We start from the raw sequence: 23761 nt of genomic DNA, 5'->3' as shown, positions 1-23761 counted from the left end.
CTGCCCTAGAGTAAAGGAGTGGGGCCTCCACAACACTTGCTGGTTTCCTGCATGCCTGGGAGATACATTGGTCTGACAATCTCTGAATTGGTTGCTTAATTCTTTTTGCACCCACCAATGTCTCTGTGAATTATTTTCTTGTGCTAATCATTTTAGCTAATTTTCTCCCAGCTTAGAGACTTAAAGTAATTCAAGCTTGTGGGGAAACTGCAGTGGAAGGTGTTTATGGAGAGGAATATTTTTTTTAAGAAATGCCTTACCTGCTTTTCATTATAAAATAATCTCAAAGCAGATCCAAGCAATTAACACACTGAAATACAAATACTAACAAAAACAACCCTGGGAAAACTGGAGCAGATAACAAAGCGAAGGAAATTTAACCAAAAGTCTGGACAAACAAATAGTTATATAGGATACTACCTTATAATTCATCAGACTACCGGTTCATCTTGCCCAGTGTTGTCAGCACTGCAGATAGTAGGTAAGAGCTTTTCCAACCCTACTTAGAAATACTAGGAATTGAACCTGGAACTGTCTCAGTACCAAGAAGGTGCCTTCTGACAAAGCTATGTCCACTCCCAAGTTTAAATGGCACCATCGGTATACAAAGGTTAACACCCAACCCAAAACAAAATGTGTGATGAGACAATTATGGGTTTACAACAACTATGGATTTATCTTAATAATGTAATCTTGTGCATATTTTCTCAGAGGTAAACTCTACTAAGTTCAAGAAAACTTATTTCTAGGTGTGCCTAGAATTGCAGTATAAAAGTACGTTATTCAGAGTTTACAATATACAAAACCAGTTGCATGATTTCATTTAATTTATTCCTAAACAAATGGATATGAAAAACAGCACAGGCTGCTATACCATGTGCTTAATAGGAAACCTACAAAGTTGACAACTAATATCAGCCTGCAGTGTATTTATATTTAAAGTTATGTAGTAAACAAAGTAACTAGCAACCTAATGATGAAGCAGTTCTCTATTCAAAGCTGATTTCAAAACAAGTCCTCATGACTAATGAGGAATCAAAGCAATTTGCAGACATGGTTCTTCAGTTTTAAGTTTAGAAACTACTAACATTCTTTCAAGCCATGAACAATAGTCACATGAGGAACAGATAGGAATTACCCTTACACTGTTAAGATTACCTTGATCTCAAAGCTTTCCTTTCAAGATACTGAGAAAGGACAATAGATAACTGATTGACCATAACACTTTGCTGTTGTGCCAAGAGAGTTGAATTCATGCAAGAGCAACAACATTTTTGCAATCAAGGGTGAATTTAATCTGTGAAATAACAGCATTTTAGCTACCTCTTAAAGTTATGAAGGCATGGGGATTTGACACTTCATCTAATCTCTCATGCATGTTACCCTTTTCTGTTCAAATGTAAAACTTGCATCTTTAAAAAATAACACAAATTCCTGTCAAAGAGTCACAGGAATATGCTATAGCAACTCTTCCCAATACCATTGATTTAGAACCTCTCCAGAAAGCAATAGCATTTTAGACCGATATTGTGTAATAAGTTAGACTTCACCAATCTGGTATCCTCCAGATGTTTCAAGTTTTCATGTCCCAAAATTTCTGTTGCTTGGCTGTGCTGTCTGATGCTGAGAGCTGAAAACCAAAACACCTGGAGAGTACTAGGCTGAGGAAGAAAGTATTAGGCCTTGGTTAAGGCACTGCAAGTATAAGCAACCATTTGGAAACTTGTATAGGAACACTGAGGCAAGTTAAGTATTTAGCAACCCCTCTGCACCTATTACTACTTCCATTTTTAAAAACTGAGTTTGTTTACACAGATATGTAACATGCAGTTAGCTGCCTTAAGAAAAACTGATTAGCATGCTCACCAATCTTGATTTTTAAAAGAAGCAAAACATGCATTCCAAATATCTACCAATCTAACAAAAAATAAAATACACCTGCCTAGAAAAGCCATGAAATTTAAATGAAAAATTAATCTATTACCAATTTAGATAAGGTGATAGAAAACAATGGTTAGAAGGTAGTTAATAGAATCAGAAGGGGTCATCAAGTCCAACCACCTGCTGGTGTAGGACACCAGTTACACTGTCTTTTTGCTCCTTGAGTGTCTCTAGTGTGGAAGAGCACATAACCTCTCTTGGCAGCTGGTTCCACTGTTGTATTACTCTTACAGTTAGGAAATTCTTCCTTGCGTCTTGCCTGTACCTGGTGTACTCTTGTTTAAATTCAAGTTGAAGAGCCACACTAGCCACAATGGGATGAATCTGTCTGTTTAACCCATGATGAAGCGCAGTCATGAATTAAATAGTTTGGGGTCCAATCTAAAGAGTAAAGTGGCCTGTAGATAATAGGTGACAAGTTTCTCCTCAGTCTATGCTTGCTCCCCTACAGCTTCTCTGCTCAGTTCAGTTTCAGTTTCTCTGCTCAGTTTCAGCCTACAGCTTCTCTGCTCAGTTCAGTTTCAGTTCCAACACAGTTTCAGTGTTGGAACTTGACAGGCTATGTGAAGGAAAAACAAGGGTACTTATTTGCATGTTCCTTTTATTCCATAAATCAGATCTTCTCATCCCTAGCCAACTATGCTTTTGCAGCATTATCAGGGGCTTAAAGCCCAAACCACCACTGTTTAACCTTCAACCCATTTACTCAATGTCTCCTTTGATGGCATCAATCTCAGAAGTTTTGCTCTTTATTCAAGCTTTTAAGGGAGCCTAGAATCTTTTAGATATTTTCTTACTGACTTTGACACTGTTGAACTTCTGATGTTTCACCTTCACTGTTTTATTTCTTGAACAGATTTTTTCATTTGCTATATCATTTCAGAAACTAAACTTGCCAGGGTATTTTAAAACATGCATAAAACAAGCTCATACTTGGGAGTAAAATACTTATAGGTACTGGAAATATTTTAATTACCTGCAAACTAATACAAACTGAGTAGAGTCTATATCAAAGGTTCCCAACACACCATCCAATGGTGCCCCAATGTTGCCAGTAAAGGGGTTCCTAAAATGGACCCCATGGGCACCTAGCATTTTTAAAGCTTTTCCTTTTTTTTAATATATGTACATTGATTTGTGTGAAATGCACACAATCTTCTAGGATTTATGCATAACCTTCAACAATAGCAGCCCAAATATCCAAATAAGTATCCATTTGAAGTTTTCATCTGTTCATAGTTCAAAATCCTTGTGAAGTCCTTAATCTATTGTATTGAACGAGGCATGCTCTTTTCCTTTTAATTTTGTTATATGTGTCTTTTAGCTGTCAAAGAAACACAGAAAACCCATTTCCAATTCCATTTGTTAATTTATGTAAGCCAAGAAAAATTAAGAGCATGCATAGGAGTCCTGTTACGCCTTCAGTAGATGCACATAAGAATATATAAGATGTTAAGATGTAACTGACTAAGTGCTTGGCACAAAGTGATCTCCCCCCACCCCAACACACACACCTCATGTAACACATTTTCTCCTTTCAGCCAACTGGATTTATCGCTGGAGAGAAAAGGAAGCTGTGATGCTGACTGGAATCCTTGTAAGCCAATAGCTCCAGCCTCTTCACCCTTCCAAGTAACAACCCTTTTTTCTCTTCCAAGCCCCAGTTGCAACCACAGTACTTTTTCCACTAGCAATGAAGGAGACTGGAGTGCTCAGCCTTTGGACTTCTGGCTCCAAGGTCACAGGACCTCAGAATTAGGACTCTGAAGAATTCTATGATATCACAGGTTACGTGACTCCTTTTGAAGGACATGGACATCTCAAGTTTCCTATCAGGTTGTACTCCACCACCGCGGTGGTGGAATACTTGATGCGGCCCAGCCTCACCCAGACTCTACTTCCAGCGGCCCCCAGGTAAGTTGAGTTTGAGACCCCTGATCTAGAAGTTTCAGGCATCTTTATAAGAGCAAGCTCAGCTAGGAACACTGATTACAGCCACTTATTAAGTCTTATCAGCAATATGCATGGCATCAGATCTGCATACATAAAATATGAAGCACACATTTGCCTTTCCTTATTTCTACACTTGTCAGAAGGGAATTCTAGTACTCCAGCAACTATTTAGCTTCTAATTTATGGCCAACCTGAAGCCCTCAGAAGCATTTTGTAGAGCCTGCCAGAGAAACTCTCTGTATGAGAGAGTCTCTCTCCCACACTACTAATGCCATGACTTTGCTAAGATGTCATGTGACTAGCGTCATCGTCACATGTTGTCCAGGGCAACTGCACCCTCTTCGCCCAACAAGCAGCTGCGGCTGTAGGGCAGGGGTCCTCAAACTTTTTTAGCAGGGGGTCAGGTGAAAGGTGCCAGTGCTGGGCGCGGGCCAGAAAGGTGGTGCTGGCGGTATACACAGGCCAGTGAGGGGGCAGTACGTGCATGCACTGAGGTGGAAGTGGGGCACATGGCAAGGCAAGGCAAGGCGTGGGCAGGAAGGTGTGGCAGTGAGGGGAGGGGAGGCAGGCTCACAAGGCACCGGCTTGCTCACTTGGAAATCGTTTTCTCTGTGCGAGCAAACCACTGCCTCCCTGCGCGCAGGGCGAGGTGGGTGGTGGTGGGTGCGCGCATGGGCGCGGCAGGTCCAAATGGGCATGGAGGGCCAGATCCAGCCCCCGGACCTTAGTTTGAGGACCCATGCTGTAGGGCTTGTAATTTAAGTGCCTTCCCATCCCTGCATGTTGATGGGATGAAGGACAACATCATTGTGTACGAGTGTGAACATAGCTCTTGACACACCACACTCACCACCTGCAATCATTGGGTCAAAACAGACTGCCCACCCTGTTCTAACAGAAAATGTATGCTGTAAGTAACAGTTTAGACGAGTCTTTTAGAATAGTTTTAGATCCAATTAGCACAGGCAATAAAATCATGGCACTAGTGGAAGTTCAAAAGTTAGTTTCCAGTACAAAACAGCATAAAACTTTAGGACAGGTTTTAACGAAATACAGCTTTAAGGCTTCACAGTCAGCTTTCTGAGATGTTCTCTAAGAAGCCTAACTGGAAATACCATTACTAAGAAATGGTGGAGGGAGGTCATGGGTGTAGCATAAAATTAGCACAAAATTTCGGCACAGGTTTTAAGGGGTTATGAAACTATCATTATTTGGATTATGAACTAGGAACCAGACTGGATATGTTAATGCAGACTTGCAGGTGATAGTGTGAAACACAGATTACAACATTTTTAATATTTGCTGAATAAGAAAGAAAATTACACTATTAGCAATATTTCTCAAGTTTTTTTTTTAAGAATTACTTACGCAAGTAAAAGGAAATAAAACTGTTGACAGGAAGCAAGAAAACAGCTTACTGACCATACAGCACTATGCTGACAACTGTAATGCTGCAGTTTGGATAGCACATAAGGAGTCAAAGGTTGAATTGCAAGCCTCACCACTTTGCTTCCTGAAGTGTCATGTTTTAGCCTCACATTGAAGATCTAATAGTTTCCAAACAATGAAAAACAACATTACATCCTTCATGTATCGTAACAGTATGTGTAAATGTGGGGTAATGCCGAAAACACACTGTACATAGTTAATATAGTACTGAACTTGGACTGAGAAGACCTAGATTCAAATTGCTTATTCAACCATGAAATAGCTAATTTAATAGAGTCACATAAACAGTCCAATCCTTTCCATATCTGTTGAGAAGGAAGTAACCATCAAGTCAGCTATCTGAAAGAACTGTTAGATAAGAGCAATCCTGCCCTCTGGCCTAGACATGCTTAGCCGCTCTGCTTCCTCTTTGTTCTGGGTGGCAGGTGCTTCCAAGAAAGGTTGTTCTTTGCTAAGGACACAAACTCCTGAATCGTCAAAAGAGGACAGGTCTATCAAGCCCCTTCATGTGAAGATTCTTAGTACTATTAAGGCAGCTGTCTGACAGAAGAACTGTATGCCAAGTGCAACCTTGCCATCCTGTCCTAGTCTTTACCTGATTTATTTCCAAATATAATTCTGCGAATGAGGGGGCATTGTTTTTTAAGACATTAGCATCTACAGACAACATCAGTCCAAGCACAAAGAAAGAGTAGATGATATCTATATGAAAACCTACTCTGCTGAAACTGTAAAGAATTTTACTGAAGTATATTGCAAACCCATCTCTCTGTTACATACAGTGCTTTGAGAAATCTTTTGGAGAACTACAATATAAATATTCCAAACAAAAAATGAATATATTCCTCTGCATTCAAGAGAAGTTCTTCCCAGGTAACTGTGTATGCAACTGTACTATTAAGTTATATTAAGCATGCTTAAAGCCCACAACATTTTATATTCTCAAGAGGACACAGGTTGGATCAAGTTATTTCTCATAAAGACACATCTTATTAAACGAATAAAAGTTGCTGAGGTCAGTAAAATGTACTCTACTTGCCATAGAAACCTTGTATTTTTCATAAATTTCATTCAAGATACCTGGTTAGAAAGACCTTGTAGACTTGAGGAATGTATATCACAAGGTTTTCAAGCAAAAAGTATCCAACAAGAAGGAAATGTCTTGCCTTATTTTTGTGTGTAGGGGAAAGCATCATCACATTACATTCTAGCCAATCTGCTTTCTAGCTTCCAAACTTAAAACACTGCAGTTTTTATAGTTCTGCATTCCAGGGGTTAGCAAAGCTTTTAGAGTGCATAAGAGGTTAATGCTTTAGTTTCAAAGAAGTTAAAACTAGAAGTATAAATCCTAGTAACATTGCCTCAAGTTGAGCCACTAGGTCACATTCAGTTGGTCACATTCCAGAAGCACCACAACGCCATGTATACCACATGTCTTATGTTTAATTTAACCCTTATTGTAAACAGAGACAACAGCTGGAGAGTTTTATGGTAAATTAGGCACTTCATGGAACATGTTGCCTAGGGAATGTGCCTGAATTTAGAGACTGTAAATACCGTATTTTTCACTCTGTAAGACGCACCTTTCCCCCCCACCCCAAAAGTAAGGGGAAATGTCTGTGTGTCTTATAGAGCGAATGTGTGTGTGCCCGACACCCGGGACGCTGCTGGCCCGCCTGCACCACATGGCACCACCTGGCCGGCACGCGCTCGGCGCGCCCTGCTTCACCCCTCCCCCGGCGCAGGTGAGAGCTGTGCCGCTCAGGGGGAGAGGTGCAGAGGAGGAGGAGCTGCAGGCTTTAACCCACCGGCCGCATGGAGAGACGGACTGCTGACCCCCACTGCCCGGGAAGACCTGCCGCCACCGCCGCGCAGCCTGGAAGACCACCGACGACACCTGGCCGGCATGCATCCGGCACGCCCTGCTCTGCCCCGCTCCTCCAACGCAGGGGAGAGCTGTTAATCACAGGTCGGTGTATGTTTTCAAATGGCAACCCATCTTTTAATGAAGCCCATGGGGAAGTGATGGGGAATGTGCCTGTGATTATCAGGAAGCTTTCCATGGATCCCTCCTCTAAAAACTAGGTGCATCTTATGGTCAGGTGCGTCTTATAGAGCGAAAAATATGGTAGATTCATTTTACTATGCATGAAAACCATGTATACATGAGGGTTGAAATGAACAAACAGCTTTTAAAAATATCAGTAACTGATAATCCTATAAACCTGAAGAATGTTTCATGTATATGACCTAATGTGGTGTTAACTCATTTTAATTCACAAAAGAACACAAGATGAACAATAGCAAAGGGAAAAAGATTTATGATAGGAATTTTTTTTCCAAGTCATGCTACTATACCTCAAAACTGACAAATCTATTCTCCATTAGAGTGAGGAAACTGGAACATGCTAATTTACAGATTTCTGCTCATGATTTTGCTAAAAGAAGAACATCATTAAAAAGAACTGGTCAAGATTTTTAAAAGAAGACAAGTGAGAAAATTGTATGTTCCTAATATATATATGTCAATGTATAAGAGAACTATAGAAAGCAAAGAGAGGAGGTGTTTCCAGACAGGAAGCTCCTCCCTCTCATCTTTTTTTTCTTGACACTACTAATCAAAACACACTGAAATGTTATTCCATTCCTTATGCTTTAATAGAAGTTCTGTGGTAAGCAAAAAGAGATGGCTGTAGCAGTGGGGAAACACTGGAGATTTACAACTAAAAGTATGTGGATGTTCTATGAATAAGGTAGAAACAATCGTGCAATTACCTTTTTCTATAAACACTCAGAAGTTGGTCAGAAACTGTATTGTAGTAAAATATGAAAAATGCAATACCACAGTATATCTTATTCATCCTGTATCTAACAAAGATTCTACCTAAAAATAGAAAGTATGGGTTTCAAACTATGTCAGCCCTTCATCTGTCAAAAGTTCAATAAAAGGTCATTTCTACTAGAATGAGCATAACCAAATCTTCCTCAATTTTCCAGATAAAATGGTGCTTCAATAAAAACAAATCAAGAATCATTAAAAATTATTTTATTATTAAAAGAATTAGTCCCTATATTTCGGAAATTCAACTCCAGAAAGAAAAATTCTATCACCTTGACTCCCTAAGTACATAATATCTATTATAATATAAAAAGAGTACAAGCAGAGCTATAGGCATGATTTATAAATTTAACAAAAAAATTCTTTCCCTCCTGCCAGAGCAGGAAGGAAAATATGAAATTACCTCCAGGAACATAAACATTATATGGATTCATGCCATTCGGACACACACTTTTCCTAACACCTGCTGAGCTTCTGAAGGCACAACATAACAGTTAACTCATTTTTCATAGATACAAAACAGACTACAAGCTTGGTCTAACCTTGGTAATCAGTCAGTATTTATGGATGTTGATCAAAGGGTTCAGTGGCAGGAGATTATCAGTTCATCCCACCTGGCACACACATCCCACCTGTGACTTTTCTGTAGTGCAATGAAAACTTAAGGGAGTAAAACAGTTTCACTCTTTGCCCAGCACTCAGGAGCTGGCAGTCACCAGAAATATTTATACCAATTCTTTTGTGATCTAGCAACTTCATTTCAAGACCCTTGTGGAAATACCATTTGGACAATGTTTTTAGGCTGGACATCTTGAAATAAACCCTTAATCCAGAAAATGTAGTATGAAGTTGGTTCTCTCTTCATACAATAAATATTAACACACTATATATCACCAATGGATGTCCATATGCCTGCATGCATGGGGGCACACACACGTATGGTATACAATGCTGGAGACTTGGTAGAAGTACTGTTGCAAAGCTGAGGCAGACATGCCAATTTTTTTCTGTTCCATCATGATTTCTAGTTACTCTTGTTTTGCAGGTATCCATGATCCACTGATCAATACTTAAAATACTCCAAATTCCAGCAAATTTAAGAATACTGTTAAAGATGTATACATTTTGGTTGTACTTTCATGAGTACATATTCAACAATGGCCATGCTGTGAACTACCCAGCATAGTGGACTTGATATGTATATAACTTATTTATGTTCAGAAAATAAGCACTTCATTTGTGATATTTCACATATAAATAAATAATAGCTATCTACTTAGATATGGAATGATAAATACTGTAAATGAAATAACTAAATACATTTCAATGTAAATAATATAAGGATATCTTCATCCATTCAACAATTATTCTATTAGACATATGAACTACAGAAGCAGCAAGTTCAAACTGACTGGTCTACTGACCATGTGATGGGAAAGGTGGTAAGAGAAACTAGTCCCACTTTTTGAGATGAAAGGCTATTCATCCCTGGGCAAAATTAAAAAAAAAAAAAAAAAAAAAACCCCTCTCAATAGAACCGAACTTAACCCACATAATTCCTTGCAATAGCAACCCTAAATACAGCCTAGCCCACTCCAGACAAAGTCCTGCCAAAGGAAGATAAGTATACCATCCATCTTTTCATCATCCTCAAGTTGATAGCACTGGCATCTCTACAACTGTCCCCAACCTTTATTGTTCAGCTAGAGCTACCCAAGCCCTGAATTCACATAATCCAAGGTTAACAGAACAAACTAAGCTCTGCCTCCATCACTTTCTCTGTTTCTTACAACCCTTCATGCTATGGGGCAACCTAACATCTCGTTATTGAAATGCATTAAAAGCAGGCCTGCATTTACTAAGATTCAAAAGAAAGAAATAGTGGGAGGCATAAGGCTCATCATACCCCTCATTTCTAATAAATAGGAAGGCTTTCTCCCTTTCTCTCCTGTACTTTGTTCTACCTTAGCAAAAGGCAGAATATTTATTTATTTAATTAGAAAATTTCTATGCCGCCCCATTCGCCGAAGCCTTGGGGCGGCTCACAAAACATAAGAATAAGACCACTCTTAGGTAATATACAGAAATAGACACTTGGGAATAGAACTGCAGATAACCTATTTCTCAAAAGTGCAACAAAGAAGACTTCAACAACCCTTCTCCCCACCACCACCACCTTTATGTGGAGGGGGGGAACCTGTGCCTGTCCAGGTGTTTTGGCCTACAACTCCCATCCGTCTTACCCAGAATGGCCAATGGTGATGAAGAAAGTTGTTGGTCTGGAGGGCCATATAATTTGCCCACCCTGCAATGGAAATCTGATCTTAGAGCAAAGAATGCAATACTGTTAATATCTATATTCACATAAAAAGTGATTACCAGTCTACAAATATTACCTTAGGAGCTCTATTATACCTTTGGGATTTCTAATGGATCAATGTGTCTTGTGTACATTTGGTGTATTTTGGAGAATGCTAAATTTAGCTTCCCAGGGCAGGAAGTAAGATTACCTTCTAACACTTGAGGATGGGACTTAGTGTGGGTTTGGAGGCCATGTAATCCCCCAAAGCTATTTGACTTCAGTTGATTCGTTCATTAGTCAGTGCACTACCTGAAATTCATGGCCAACTTTGCTAATAAAAGGAGTATGGCTTTGTGTTCTTCCGAAGGCCGATATGAATAACTATGGGTTTTGTAAATGTTCAAAGAAGAGGAGGAGTTTTTATTTCTTTGATACAACCCCTATAAGTGTCTAGTAAATTCTAATCTTGTTAGGTCTGCATAAATCCGCCTCCATTCCATCTTAAGCTTTTCCATCATGATCATCTTCCCACCTCCATTTTTCTGTTCCTCCCTTAACATATAATCATACAGAAGAATTCTTAACTCAAAAACTCGCTCACTACTTTGTGACAGTAGTTCATCCTGATAATGTCATTGCTCTTCTGTAGCATTAGGATTTATATATATATATGTATGTATGTATGTATGTATGTATTTTCTTAAACAGCCAACCCGTTAGAGTAAACACGACTGAGGCTACACGTTAATGCTGCAGTCCTCTGACAAGATGCGGGGCCTTCTCACAAACCACGACTCATCTGGAGAGCCGCTGTGGGTCAACGTCAGCAGCCTGACGCCGCTCATTCCCGCACTCGCCCCCACGGAACACGCTGGGTGTCGTGCGCGCGTGGGAGGATGCAGACGAGGGAAATTTGAATAAAATGCAAGCCGGGAGAAGAGGCTTGCCAACAACACAGGCGATTTTTTGCGGGGCGGAACAGCCTGCCATAGCCGCGATACTATGGAGAAGTCCTCATTTCCACGTCTCATTCCCACACTGGCCGAGATGCGAGACGCCAGCAGCACGAGTTGGCCAGGCAGGCAGGATGCGCGCTGCGTCGCCTCCCTCACCCCCTTGTTCGGCCACGGTTCCTTATACGCTACAGAAGGGAAGCGAATTTCCCGAGGTGAGCAGCGGCCTGAGCGGACGTGGATCTTCCCCAGAGAACTGCTACTACCCACGCCTCTCCTCTCTGCTCTGGCTGCGGACGACGGCTTGACACCCCTCTCCGCCTTGCGAGGAAGCGGCGGGGGCGAGGCAGCCAGTTCGAGCTACATCACAAGACAGGCCCTGGGCAGGCGCCCGAGCGAGAGGGGAAGGCTGGGCGCCGGGGAAGAATCCGCCTTCGCCTTCCCCTGGGCTGAGAAACAAACGAGAGCCGCCGCCCGGGAGGACGGAGGAACCAGACACCCACCCGCTTCAGGCGCCTGAGGAGGGCTGAAGGGGAAAGGCGGCACCGCTCCGCCACAGAGCTGGCCCTGCGCCGTGACTCCCTCCGCCCCTCTTCACACTCGCTCCGTATCCCCGTCTCCCGCTCCCTTTCCCACACAGCGGAGCTGAGGGACGGGAGGGGAGATTCCGCGGCAAACGCCCTTCCCAACGCACGCCGCAGCCACTGCCTCCCTCGGGACAGCGAAGCCCGCCAAAGCGGAAGTACTCCGCTAACTTCGCCTGCGCCTACAGGGCTCCCTACCTTGCGGGCGTCTTTTCCCTTTCTCCGCCGCTCCTCTTCCCCGTCTCGTCGTTGCCGCGCCACCGTCTCCCTCAGTCTTATTCGAAATTGAAATTCCCTGGCCGGAGCCGCCAAGGCAACACCAGCGCAGGGCTGTCTCCGTCTGGAGCCCCACCCCGAACTCTTGGCCTAGCCCCGCCTTTTAGCCAATCACAGGCTGAGGACCGTTCTCGACCGAGTCCCCTTTGGTTTTGCTCCCCGCCCATCAATCGCAACTCGATCTCTTGCCAGGCTCCTTTCCTCCCGCCCTTTCCAGCCGCGGCCTGCGCATCGCGGGCTGGTGTATTTTGAACTACCGCGCCATCATACGCAGGAGCTCGCCCGTGCCCCGGGATAGGGTCTTCTCTGGTATTAATGAGACACACTGGGAAAGCGAAGTCGATAACAAGGAGTATTAATTGCCTTATATTTGGGCTGGGGCATGGATGAATGAATAGATAGATACAAACAATGAAGGTTCTGTGTGTGTATGTATATTAAATGACTTCGTTCTGGCTTCTTAGCAGAGATACGCCTTTCTTGTAAAATCCATAGCTGAAAAGTACCTTATAATTTACCAAGATAGAATTTCACAAAAATGGGCACCTTCAGTGCTCTAGAATTGATTAGATCTGAATTCTAGATGGCAATTGTGTTTTCTGGAATGGAGATCAGCCATTGCATTTCTACCCAGATTTCTGCACACCTGTCATGACAAATTAATTCAGTTTGTAAATCTCCATTTTGAAACTGGGTCTATCTAAACTGCAGACTGCAAGGCTGAAACAACTGGCCATTTATCTTTGAAGTTTGTGATTTCTTTCCCTCAACCCCTGCTTTTTATACTACCTGATCAGATGAAGAATTGTAGAGAACTCAGCTGTCCAGATTTCTGTGGAATTTTCATTGCACCTAATGTATTGCTAAAATAGATTTTTGTAATTTTTTTGTCTTATGGACCAATGCAGCTTGCTTCCCTTATAGGTCCTTGAAAGTCTAAATCTGAGAATATTCTGAAAAGATTACAAATTCCTTCTATTTGGATAGACACTCAGTGGTGGCTGTGCTGAACAGGGATATGTGATACTCAACTTTACAGAATTGGTTTTAAATAACATTAGTTATCCTATACATTTAGTGAGAACACAAATTAAATATAAATAAATTATATGGTATGAGAGAAGGGGATAAAGGAAATCATCATGGCAGCTTTTAGAGCTAATGGGCTTCAGTGGTGACCTCCAAAATCTCATTTCAGGTCAGGAAATAATATCAAGACCTTTGAAACACTGTATGCTATCAAAAATGTGATTGTAATGTGAACAGTTTCCACCCACCAACTTGCAGTGTAAATCAGATGAGGCTTAGGGAAGGGGAAGAGAGATTAAAAACAGGATGTGATACACTTAAAAAAAGATATCAGCTAGGAAAAACATGAAAAAGGGTTTTCTCTAGGAGGCCAATATGTTGTTGGGATTTTTTTAAATGATTCTTGGTCCTTTGGATTAGCCCTCTTTCCCTTCACTTTGTAGTTACAGAGCAAATTACAGTTGCAGTGGAGTTCCCTCTGGAAGAGTGCACACTCCAAAGCCATTAATCTTCTGGCTGATAAATGGAGACAGGTTGTCCTTCCATCCATTTCCGTTTAGCTACAAAATTGTGTTATGAAACGTCCCTTATCCTTCACTGGAGCCAGTATCCCAGCAATCCCATGATTTGCAGGGATATACACAGCATATACATTCCAGTTTCAAAAAACAACTTATAAATGCAGTGTTTGTAGGCTACAAGTGTGACATCCAAATTCCAATACTATGGACACTGTAATGATTTAAAGTGCCATGAGACTGTGTTCCTTTAAATGTTGGTCAGTTTCAGAAGGGGTGGGGGGGGGTAAAAGAAGGCAATGAGTGACTTGATTGGTTGGTGACTGAGAGTGCATGGGCGGAGCTTGGAAGTGTGTGAGGACAAAGAAATAGTTACTTTCAGACAACCAGTTGTAGGCTGTCAGAGTCGTGGTCAGTCATCAGTCTGTCAGCAGTTAACAGACAACAGTTGTGGTTTGTCAGATGTCTATTGCATCTGCAGAGGCAGCCTTCTCATTAGGATCCTAGTTAGTGCTGTGAAAAACATTTAAGATTTTAAAGAAGGAAGTAGAATACTTGGAGGACACATTAGTGATTAGGGAGAGCCAAAACTGAATATTGTCAAATATTATAAGGGGGTAAGAGATAGATGCTGACAGAAACCTGCGTACAGAAGAGAAAGGAGGGTCTGTGTACAAGGAATGTGAAAGGAAACAGTGATATACCTCAGTGAGATGTTATTATGCATTTTTTTTTACTAAAACAAGTTACAGAACATTTTGAAATCAATATGCTTCTTGTACAAATAAAATTTTATTTTGTTTATTGTTAACTCATCATCATAGGCTGTTTGAGTATCCGCATCTCATCTTCAAGATTATATAGCCCAAAGAAGGAACCTTACAGCTTGGGCACAATACTGTGGGAGGTTAATTAATAAGACTGGAATTAAATTCCTAGTTGCAGTGATATATACACAGAGAAAGAAAGGAAGACAGACCACATGCAAACAAGGAAACAAGTACTTGTGACAGACACCAAAACTAATACTCCAGTCCCCTGAAAGTCAGAAAAGAAGCAGCCATCAAGCAACTGGTGTTTGTCAAGGAAAGACATGGAAATAAAATGACCATTCCAGTCACCAACTGTTATTCATCTGCTCTTCAGTTCTGTTTGTTCTCACTTGCTATTGGGTGTTTGTAACTTGTCCACTATGCCCATCACTAGAACTCTCATCCCCAATTTCCACTTGGGTGCTCTTAGCTCTCAGGATCACATATGATCTTGCAAATTGCCAAGAACTTAGCCAAGTTTTCCCCTCCAATTCTTACATGGAAGCATTCCCCTCTAATTCTTACATGGAAACTCAAGGATCTTATAGATGTATATTCATTTAAAGTGAAAACATCACTTAAGAAGTTAAAACATCAAATCACGGTGTTTGCAAATGATTACTTCTTGCATATATGATCAAGTGTATGCTTTACTGAATGTCAGTTACCAATTTTCAGTCCAAAACGTTGATTACAATTTTCTGCACCAGGGCTACGTATTTGGAGCTTCAGGGGATGGGGAAGTGTTTTGTGACAAAATTGCAAAGCAATATGGCTTGAACCCATCATCACAATGTGAACACTTACATTGTCCCCCTATCAGAGATACAGAATGTTTGAAGCCAGGTTGACCTAATACATGAAACATTTATGTGGATTTGTATTATTAAAACATGTATTTTTGGTGTTTTAAAGTTCAGGCCTGGTTTCTGTCTTGCTGAAAGTACACAAATCATATACATACAACCAATTATGAAATAAATATACAACAGGACCCCCATATCCACTCAGTCCGTTACCGCATTTTCAGTTAGCCACGGTTGATGTTGGCCTGGGAGAAAAGTCATAAAGTGCTTCTTGCAAGTGAAAATTCTTGATTGAATAGGGAAAGGAAAAAAAAACATATACTGAGGTAACAACAAATGAAATTGTGAAAAAAGAAATACATATTTACTATAATATAGTGTTCGCTATTATCTGTAGTTTCAGGCATCCGCTGTGGAACTGATCACACAGATATGGGAGTCCTGCTGTATATATGTAGAAGCATGGTCAGCAGATAATACTAAGAATAAAAGGAGACAGGATAGTTCCATTATAGAGTAATATTAATTGAAGTAATTCAACCCCCGCCTTTTAAAGTCATTGACACCACAGCCCAAATTGTAGCTAGGCAACTCTTGTTCCATTTGAGCTTTATAAAGCTCTTTAGCAAAAGTCAAAATCACCCTAATTATATTTAAATGAAGATTAATACAGACTAGTCAAGAGCTAATTCAATTTCATCTTTCCCTTTGGCTGGTGGGATATGATGATGGGTCCTGAGAAATAATTAAATTTCGCACAGTCAGTCTTGAAATTGAATTGAGTGACACTGCCTGCTGTGCTTTGCACATTAAGCCCTAGTTTAACTGAAACATTATTGCACATTTCAATTGTACAAGGCGAAAGCAATTATTCCTGAATAGCTCGCCTACAGTAACACTTGGCACAGTTTGTACTTGTGGTTGTGTCAACACAGCCTATGTGTTTTGTGTCCACATTTCTGTTTTCCCCAGGGCTTAAAGAAGCTCAAGAAGAATGGCAAGAATGTTCTCCAACTCCAACCCTGATTTTCTCGAGAAGCAGCAAAAACTTGTTTCTCATCTTGTGATCGGGAATTTCTGATCATACTTTGGAAACAAATAGCAGATGGACCTGTTCCTCCTCTAGCAACTTCGCCGTGCAGCTGCAGCTGATGTTTTTAATGGCAATGGCCTGAGCATTTTAATTGGCAGGGTATTATAAACAACTGGAGCTGGAGAGCCTTTTCTCAATTAGGCCTCCCAAAGATACTGACACAAGCAAGATGTTTTTCTGAATTAGCCAAGACCAAAAATAAAAAATAATACTTTATAATTTCTTTTTCTTCCTTTCTCTACCAACCGTTTTTCTCATCTGTTACTGAATCTTGGGCCCCAGCATTCCTTCTACATCCAGCAACATATTTTGACTTCTGATGCTTTTTAACACCATTTGTCTCAGCTGTGACAGTGACCCAGTGACATGGGCTTATGTAAAGTGAAATGAAAACCACAATAGAAGTGCAAACAGTCTAACTTTCGACAATGTTGGCATAAGCAACAATGATGTCTCCTGGCTCTTCCACAGCATTCATTTTTGCTTTGATAAAGAGGAATTCATGGGTTGTTAGAAAGTTGTGGGGAGAGGGCTGTTTCTTCCTCACAACCCTCAAGATAATTTTGTTTTCAAGCTTCAGATCTAGAAAATGGTTGTCTGGATATAGTTCCACTGATACGGTGTGACTGATACATATTAGGAATAATAATCTTAACTGATCTTGGGCTATGAAATCCAATTGATCTTTTATGGACACAAACATTTAAAGTCAGCATCTATAGCTCTAAAAATATTTTTATGTGTTCTTGAGTAGCAGTTGAATTTTATCATCTGCTTTCTGAAATAGGTCCCAAGCTATTGACTAAGAGTACAATCCTATGCAGGTTTAGGTTGGAAAAAAAAAAAGATTCCGAGCATTCTTAATCCAGCATGAAAGCCAGTCTGTGAAATTCCACTCTATCAGGGCAGGGGAACCTTCTTCCACCAGAGTGGTGGGTATGGCCAAAGGGAAAAAGGATGGGGCCAAAGTGGGAAGCAAATGTCAGCATATTGTAATTTAAAGCCACGGTGACTATATGAACCTCAGTTATGCTCAGATTAATTGTAAAGTTACTTTTATAATAAGGCTTCTATCAGGGAATGATTTCTTAGAAATGGTCTTCAGAAGGGCTGTGCTGCCAAATTATGACAGCCAACTTCAGATCAGCACAACAGTGAGGGAACACTTAGAAGGGCTTGGCACACTCCCTTGTAATATTGTGTGGCCAGTGTTAGTACAGGAAACTAACTATGTTGGTGCCACGATCACTTGAATTATACTGTAGCTTATCAACAAAATATTAACAGCAGCAGGAACCCTCCCACTCCCTTTGAGTATCTGCCTCTCATGTTATGGTAGCCCACTTTTTTCTGCCTGCGCCTCATCTATGAAGATTTGCAATCCAGCTGGGTCTTTTAGTATTGGGGAGCTGGCCAGAGGCAACCTTCTACGTGCTGGTGTCCTTTATCTGGTGGGTGTCCAGTGCATGTCCAGTTCAGAGTCAAGGATCCATATGGAAGAAGTGCAGGAGCTTTGAAGTTGCCCAGTAATCGTTAAGAACATAAGATCATAATCGGAACACTGCTGAATCAGGTCTATGAGTCCAGCATTTTGTTCCAACATGGCCAAACCACTGCCTGTGAGAAGCCCACAAATTAGCACCTTGGCAGCAGACTGAGAAAACACATAGGTCATCTAGGTAGTCATGTCCACCCTGGCAAGGTTCCTTGTGTTTCTATTTAAATAGTAGGGGGTTTTCCCCTGATTTTGCACCAATACATATATATTTGAATATGCAAACATTATACCAATGTGTGCCTTTTTTAGTGACATCCAAGTGGCCCACAACAGTGACAGTAACCAATATAATTTATGGATGCAATCCACCAGTGCTGAATGCTTCGATCTGGGTGTGATATTGCTCCTGCCGCTCCTGCCTACAGGCCCTCATAATTTTCATGCAATTATATATTGGTCATGTGGCCTACGCTTTTAGATTTTTTTCAGGCCTGGTGAAACATTTGGTCTGTAAGGAACCTATGTCTATTAGCTTTCTTCATAAAGCAACATAATAAATTATTATTAACTGTAATCATATTGTGACAGCAACAAATGAGCATTTCTAGTTATTGAATATTGCTTGTGGTAATGTTAGACACTAATAAGTTTGCAGGAGGAATTCAAGGTGCTGTTTTGACTTGTAAAGCCTGCCTATTTAAGAGGTTTTAAAACTGGTAATATGATACAATGCTTTCCTCCAACAGAGCTTGAAAGATTCACTTGTGTGGAGAAAGACTTTTATTAGCAAAGAAACAGCTGCCATCCTCTTCTCATCCATCTATCAAAGTTCAAGTTTTTAACCCTTACAATATGGCACAGCATTAGGGGAAGAACATGGGAGAGTTGAAGCCATTGCATTATTTTTATTTACTGATCTGTATATTCATTTCTGTTTCCATTTAATTCAACCTTTCAAGCTTCATTTTCCTTTCCGAAAGTTATTTTAAAGGCTCCCAGGGTAATTAACAACACACTCACACACTCCTCTTGTGCCTGAGTACGCTTTTGGTGCTGTTCTAGAGGTCACTTACGCCAGTGCTATGTCAATTGTGTAAATACAGAGAGGCCCTGGATATTTCCATAAAACACCATTCAAACCGAATCCTTAAATACAGCTCGTAAAATACTATTCCACACACAATAAAAATTGGCAATTAAATACTTTAGACCATGTTTGGCATCAAGCTAGCCAGTTGCTCCCCTAGCTCTGTATTTGGAAGAATCCCCCACTTCCACATGCTTCAGGATCTTCATCCATTGCTCTGTCCAGAGCTCTCTCCAAGGTTAGGCAGGTAATGAGCAATGCTGGTGCTGCACCCAGTTGTGAAACATGTTCCCAAGAGTCCACTGGGGCACAATCTGATGCATGTTCAGATGTTAAAAAGTCCAAAAACTCCCAGCAACTCCCAGTCAGTCAGACACTAGCTGTTATAGGGCTTTTTTCTGTGTAAACTTGCATTGGAGTACATCCTTATTTTGTTAACGTTTAGATGGCAATCCTAGAAACAGTTACTTGGGAAATAGTCTGGTTGAATTCATTGGAGTTTGCTTCTAAGTAAACATGGATATGATTGCATGGCTAGGCACTAATCAAAACAGTCCTATTCCCCAGAGCTTGTAATATTTGGTAAGAGGCAGACTTAGTGATGCATTTAGTGATACAATGAAATCAGTGAGAATTTAATCAGTCATTACTAACGTAAGTCACAGAAATGACTTCAATGAATCTACTCTAAGGATGACTAAGTCTGGCTCTAATTAAATCTATTGTAATCTGGTTTATGTGTTTTCTCTTTTTTCCCTTTATTTTTTGAGGAGGGGATACATGAGGTCCTTTTCTCTTTAGTTTGCTTTTACTGATATTTCTGCCTTTATTCCTTTTATTTTTTTGTTGGTTTTGCCTTTAGGTTCTTTACTATAGTGTCACTATAGCTTTGCTCTGTCTTCTTAATGTTGCTGTTAGCCTACCTGGAAACTTTCATTCTGAAAGGCAGAACATAGGTTTAAATAAGTAAATAAATAAGCCATCCTACTCCTCAGATCTGCTAGGTAGTAGAAGTTAAAAAGGGGGGTGAAAGTGCTTTTCCATCAATGAAGTATTCACATTGCTCCTGGAACCCCAGCTTCTCCTGCAGAAAGCTATGAGGACCTAATTCTGCTACCAGCAACATTCCAGGCTTTGGAAGTAACTGGAAATAATTATTATCACTATTATTATTACACTGCATTTCTATCCTGCCTTTTTTCCTCTCACAAGGAACCCAAGGCAGCTTACATAGCTCTCCACTACTCCATTGTTATTCTCAAATAACTACCCTGAATGGTTAGGTTAGGCTGAGAGTGATTGACTGGCGCAAAATCACCCAGTGAGCTTCCTGGCTGAGCGGGGACTAGAACCCTGATCTCCCAGGTCCCCATCTGAACCCTCCAGGCACTGCACCACACCGGCTCCTGATCTTTTTATTTACCTTCTTCCCAGTAAATGATTTAACACTGTAGTGTGAATTGCCCCATTTTCTGGCCAGTAATTCTGAAAGAGCATGGGTGAGTTCCCACAACACAAGCCACACATGGTGCATAAAAAGCTGTATCTGATACATCTTTTAAAAGTCTAAGTTTTTTTTTTTTGTAGATTCTACATTTGTTTTGCAATCCAACCACAGTGAAAAGTCATACATGTGTTCTGAAACACATCAGCCCTTATATCATATTAAGAACATAATTTCTACGCATATCTGCTCATGGTTAAGTATGTACAGCAAGTTGGTACAGTGGATGTTCTCCCAGGTAAGTATCTGTAGGAATACTGCCTTAGAACCACATTTATTTATTTGTGTATTAATTGTTCATCTGTTCACATGTGTTCACATGTGTTCAGCCATTTACAAACAAGCAGAAGTTCAGCGCTAGGAATAGCTAAGCTTCTGCAGAGTACGACAAAGTTTCCCCTATTGCTAGTCCTGGTAGTTTTGGAAAGAGTTCTTTTTTGGAATAACTCATTTCATTTTCTAAAACAAAGGAGATAGAAAGAGAGATCTTAATTTTAAAATTATGTCTGCTGACCCATCATTGACAGAAGGCAAAGGTCGGAATTGCACTACTTCACCATGAAAAGAATGGGAAGGATACCTGATCTTTCCTTCCCTTCCTCACATCTAGCATTCATGACCTGTCATCAAAGTCTTCTGTTTTGTTTTGCAATGACATTGTTTATCCATTCGTGGAGGAGAAGGCCATCCTTGATTACTAGTCCTCATGACTATACCCTCCAGTATTGGAGGCAGCTTGCCTACATACCTCCGTTGGTGGGGCAGGAGGGTGGTCTTGCACTCATGTCCCGCTTGCAGGTTTCCCCTGGGCTGCTGGTTGGTCTCTGTGTGAACAGGATGCTGGACTGGATGACCCCTCGCTCTGACTCAGCATGGCTCTTCTCGTGTTCTCACAATGGTAATTCATTGCGAGGCAACCCCCGAATTCATCATGGATGGCCTACAACTGTAAAAAGCAAACAAAACCTGCCGTTGCAGGGGGAGATCATTCGTGCTACAATCCAATACACTGGATTGGGTATACATGTATTCTCAGAAGAGAGCCCTGTTGAATTCAGTGGGGCTTACTCCCAGGTAAGCATATACAGAATTACTCCTAATGTTTCTAGCCCTTTAAGATCCTATTATTTTAAATGCAAGATTTGCGCACATTCGTCTATCTAGCTTTACCGTTAAATAAGGAAAATGCATGGAGCCTCGAAACAAACGTCTGTTTCTGGGAAGTAAAAGACAGCTGAGCCCAGCTTGCCTGCTTGCCTTTTTCATTGCTGTTTGTGCTAAAGTGTTTATGCGTTGCTCACAGCCATGCTGCAGCCACCATGAGGCAACTGGGTAATATGCCTGACCTCACCTGCACTGGCCTGGCTCTTTGCTTGGTAATCCCCAAAACATCACTTAATCTGCAGAAGGGCTTCCCTGCATTACTGTGGATTAGCCTGCAGAGTTCTACTATATATGTGCCTATGTGTTGCCAGTTTGGACAGCGTGCGGAACACAGCCAGGAGTTTGGGACAAAAGAATGTTAATCTTTCTGGCCATAAACCTTAACTATGATCTTTTTCAGCTACTTCCTTCAGCACAAAGAATTTAATGTCATGGGACAGTCATAGCCTCTATTGCAGGAACATTTAGAGCTCCAGAAATGTGGGTTGGGCCATAAATGTATTTTACAAGCCCATAAATCCAAGGATCCCTTGTTAGAAACAATAGCAAGGAAAAGATCACCATTGCTGATTTATTTATTTATTTAAAACATTTCCATCGCAACAAAGCCTTGGGGTGGCTCACAACAAAAACAAAACAAACAAAAACATACAAAAAATTATATACTAAAAATATTAAAACCCGGTGCATCTCAGGTTAAATTTTTTTAAAATCCTACATAACAAATTAACACTTAAAATAAGTTTTAAATAAAAAGGTCTTCGCCTGGCGCCGAAAAACAAATAACGACAGCGCCAGGCGGACCTCTCTGGGGAGTGCATTCTATAGGTTGGGCGCCACCGCAGAGAAAGCCCTCCTCCAAGTACCTACCCTCCTAATTTCTTTCATGGAGGGTTCCTGGAGAAGGGCCTCTCCCGCAGATCTCAAGGGGTGGGCGGGCATATATAGACGTAAGCGCTCCTTCAGGTAACCAGGACCCAAGCCGTTAAGGGCTTTATAGGTCATCACCAACACCTTGAATTGGGCCCGGACTTCAATGGGAAGCCAGTGAAGCTGACGGAGGACTGGAGTCATGTGAACATAATGCCCAGTCCCCGTCAGCAGCCTGGCAGCTCTGTTCTGCACCAATTGAAGTATCCAGACCATCTTCAAGGGTAGCCCCAAGGGTTGATGTGCAAGATTTTGTTCTTTTGCTCCCTCAAAGTGTTTTGAACCAATTCCTGTTTGGAAGAGTGACCTAATTACATCTGTCTTTGCCCAGGAATGTGCTATGCATGCTCAAGCTACTAGACATAACTTGTCCCACTTGTCGTTCTCGTCTCTAATGCAGCCACTTAAAATATTTAATGTGCAAAGATCACCAGTGTTGTTTGTTTAGCTTTGCCCCCATCTCCATCTCTGAAGTGAGCAGCATGGACACACAAAAATCTCCCTATGGATCTGCATCAGATCATGGTAATCATATGCTTTCCTTTATTTAGCCCTTTTCTTCCATGATGTTGCTCTCTAGGTTACCATCCTCTAGAAGCTGATATACTTCATTTTCAATCTGGTATCCTGGAAGGAAATGGTATCCTGGAAAAAACACATTAAGTTCATACAGGAAATTCTGGGGCTTGTATAACTACAAAGTAGTTTGATTCTGGGGTCTTAGGCTGGAATTTAACCTCTACTTATGTGGGAGTAAGTCCCATTGAAGTCAATGGTACGTCATACTGGGTGGATGTGGATAGGACATCCACTATTAGTTGAGTAAACCAAGCACATTAAAAGCTACCATCTTATGATGGTCGTAAAGACCTTCTGACCATTTTCTTAAGAATTAGGAACGTTGACTAATGACAAATCATTGTTCTGAAACTGGATGTGCTGCTCATTTCTAAGTTTAAGAGACCTGTCATTCCCGAATAGTTCGTCATATCAGATCAAAATAATTTCATACAGGAACAGATT

General features: G+C 41.0%; 1 protein-coding gene across 10 annotated transcripts in view; it reads right to left on the bottom strand.

Moving 5' to 3' along the window:
* EPB41L2 (erythrocyte membrane protein band 4.1 like 2) overlaps positions 1–12356 on the bottom strand; it is a 108070-nt gene extending 95714 nt beyond the window's left edge. For all 10 annotated transcript variants that reach the window (XR_006414168.1, XM_044424639.1, XM_044424678.1 and 7 more), the window contains exon 1: positions 12220–12356. The gene's annotated coding sequence lies outside the window, so the exon portion shown is untranslated. The remainder of the gene's footprint in view (positions 1–12219) is intronic.
* Positions 12357–23761: the final 11405 nt, after the last annotated feature.

The sequence above is a fragment of the Varanus komodoensis genome, unplaced genomic scaffold (assembly GCF_004798865.1).
Source record: "Varanus komodoensis strain SLA01 unplaced genomic scaffold, ASM479886v1 scaffold1, whole genome shotgun sequence".
Taxonomy (NCBI): domain Eukaryota; kingdom Metazoa; phylum Chordata; class Lepidosauria; order Squamata; family Varanidae; genus Varanus; species Varanus komodoensis.
This window is presented reverse-complemented; position numbering and strand designations above follow the sequence as displayed.